General features: G+C 52.4%; 1 long non-coding RNA gene across 1 annotated transcript; it reads right to left on the reverse strand.

Moving 5' to 3' along the window:
• Positions 1–184: 184 nt before the first annotated feature.
• On the reverse strand, positions 185–2,216 carry LOC122377408. The gene is made up of 2 exons (XR_006255859.1): positions 810–2,216; positions 185–418 (listed from the first exon to the last, which is right to left on the reverse strand). It is a non-coding gene; the product is annotated as an uncharacterized LOC122377408 (long non-coding RNA).
• Between the last annotated feature and the right edge of the window lie 273 nt (positions 2,217–2,489).

Raw genomic sequence — 2,489 nt, forward strand, 5'->3', positions numbered from 1 at the left:
TGGTAGATATTCGTTTTCGCTCTTTCTGAACCGAGCGACAACACTTTCATGCCAATTCATAAACTTTTTTAAAGGTGGGAGGGTCCCTTTAATTTCAATATGATTATAATATAATCGATGTCTGCTATTTCAATCACTCCCCCTGATCATTGCTGAACGTTCGCCACCGCAACAAAACAAACTGTCAGTGATCAATATTTATATTATCGATAAACACAAAAATGCTGTTTAAACTCTCTCCTCTCTTCTGTTCATCTCTAGACTTCTTCTCTCATCTGCTCCTCCGCTTAAACTCCAGCTGGTCTCCTCTCCTGGCGGCCTCCGTCGCGGTTCCTGGCACCCGTAAACCACTTTCGTGGCGCCACCTCCAGCTGGCCGTTGTTGGTGTCCTGGGTAAGCCCGTTCCGCCGCACGGCTCCTGTAAAATAAGCACCAGCAATGTAAAATGTGCAGACACATAAGCGAATTGTGTATTGCCCGTGCTGTGTTCTACCATGATTCTGTATTTTACCTGCATTAAAAGTAACATCATCTGATTTGACTTGAATAATTGAGAAATGAACTTTGAATTTTTTTTTTTTTTTTTGCAGGAAATAATCTGATGCAGAATAAACGTACAAGGTCCGATTATGATGGACACAAAGGACATTAGTGCTTTATAAGTCGGCTGCTTGGAATTCGCTAATCGGACAGTAATTAACGACATCTGAAATAACATATGAATGGGAGTGCTGCTGTTATTCTGACATCCGCTATCAGGTGTCCAAGGGAGTTGGGCAATTAAATAAAGAGATAAAACCATTACTTACTGAACACGACATCAAAAAGCCGGGTACCGCCGAAAGCCCTTTTCCCGTGCCGTCCATTTACGCTTAGTCGCGTAGCGAGTGCGCTCGTCATGACGCCTGCTATCGTCCTTCGGACCGGTGTAAGCGGGGACGCTTACACCGAGGTCGGCGACAAACAGCCACCCGGAGTATCTGTCCACTGCCACGAGGTAGGTACTTCCTGCCGGCGTGATCGGCAAAGTCGATGTGTAGTTCGAACGGCCTTTCCGCTGGCGGTCTCCTCATCATGGTCTCTTGCTGCTGAGCGGGTATATCTCTCTGGCAGCTGGTACAGCAGCGGGTGACATTTTCCACATCCCGGTAGATCCCGGGCCAGTAGACGATCTGTCTTGCGCGGGCCTTCGTCTTCTCCTTCCCCAGGTGGCTGGCGTGGAGGGCTTCTAGAACAGTCCTTCGTAATTGCTGTGGTATGACGAGCCTGCAGCCGATCCGGCCTGACCGACTGGACATCTCCACCGACCGCAGTGACGCCTTCTACCTCTGGAAGGAGAGATGGGACGACTACGTCCTGATGTCACAGCTGCGACTCGACCAACTAGCGATACAGCTGGCGTCGCTGCGGGCGCGCCTCTCCGAAGAGACTCGAACGCGGTCGTGGTTGCGGCGCGGCCGCCACGGCTACGCCTTCCTGCTTCCTTTCACTTTCGTTCATCGCACTTTGTACTCACTATGGGCGGGTTCGAGCTGATACCGACCGCGCCATGTGTCGGTTCCGCCCGAATTAAGGCTTTATTGGACACGCACACCACTCATAGTCTCAACGCCAACTGGCCCGCCCAGACGCCGCAGCCCCGCCAGTCGGTCGGCCGGTCACCGCCCCGGGCGGTGCAGAGGCGGCCCCAGGCCCCGTCCGGTGGGCCGAGCTCCGCCGGCGGGTCGCCCGCGCAGGGGCGGGCTCAGGCGACACAATCATACGACACAATCACAACATTGACTGTCCAATATCAGCCGTAGCTGGTCTCACAAACGATCAACTATGCGACTTCCTCACGACGTCGAAGTGTATTTTGGAGGCATGAGACTAAACAGCGAGTTCTTTTTTCTTGTAATATCATACACATTGGACAATGAAAAAATAAATAATGGGCTGCCCACATCCAGCCCACCTACACCCCACTACATGGGCTGCCCACGCAGTGCCCATGTTAAGCCCACCATACAGGAACACCGCGTGAATGCCTGTGTTCACCAAAATTCCTGGATATGCCCTCGTACATGTGCAAGCAATCTCATTATCAACCATTATGCCTGCCAAAAATATGTGGGCAGCCCATGTGGGGCCCACATGCAGCCCACATATTTGCCCATCTCTAGCCCATGGCCCACCTAGCCTACCATGCCCATCAACTGCCCATGTGGGGCCCACATGGGCATGCTGGCTGGGGTTTGCCCATTTGGGCCCCATGTGGGCCCCGGATGGGAGTGCCCAGCTTGTTGGTGCCCAGTTTGCCCACATTCTGCCCGCATCCAGCCCAGATAGGTGCCGGGTCAGTTAACAAAATTTTGTAATAAAGGAAATGTTTATATATGGTGTAGGTGTCGGGTCAGTTAACAATTAGTTTTGTAGTAACTTTTGCCCATGTGGGCCCCGGATGGGTGTGCCCAGCTTGTTGGTGCCCAGTCTGCCCACATGCTGCCCGC

The sequence above is a fragment of the Amphibalanus amphitrite genome, unplaced genomic scaffold, assembly GCF_019059575.1.
Source record: "Amphibalanus amphitrite isolate SeventyFive unplaced genomic scaffold, NRLGWU_Aamphi_draft 000044F_arrow, whole genome shotgun sequence".
Classification (NCBI taxonomy): Eukaryota; Metazoa; Arthropoda; class Thecostraca; order Balanomorpha; family Balanidae; genus Amphibalanus; species Amphibalanus amphitrite.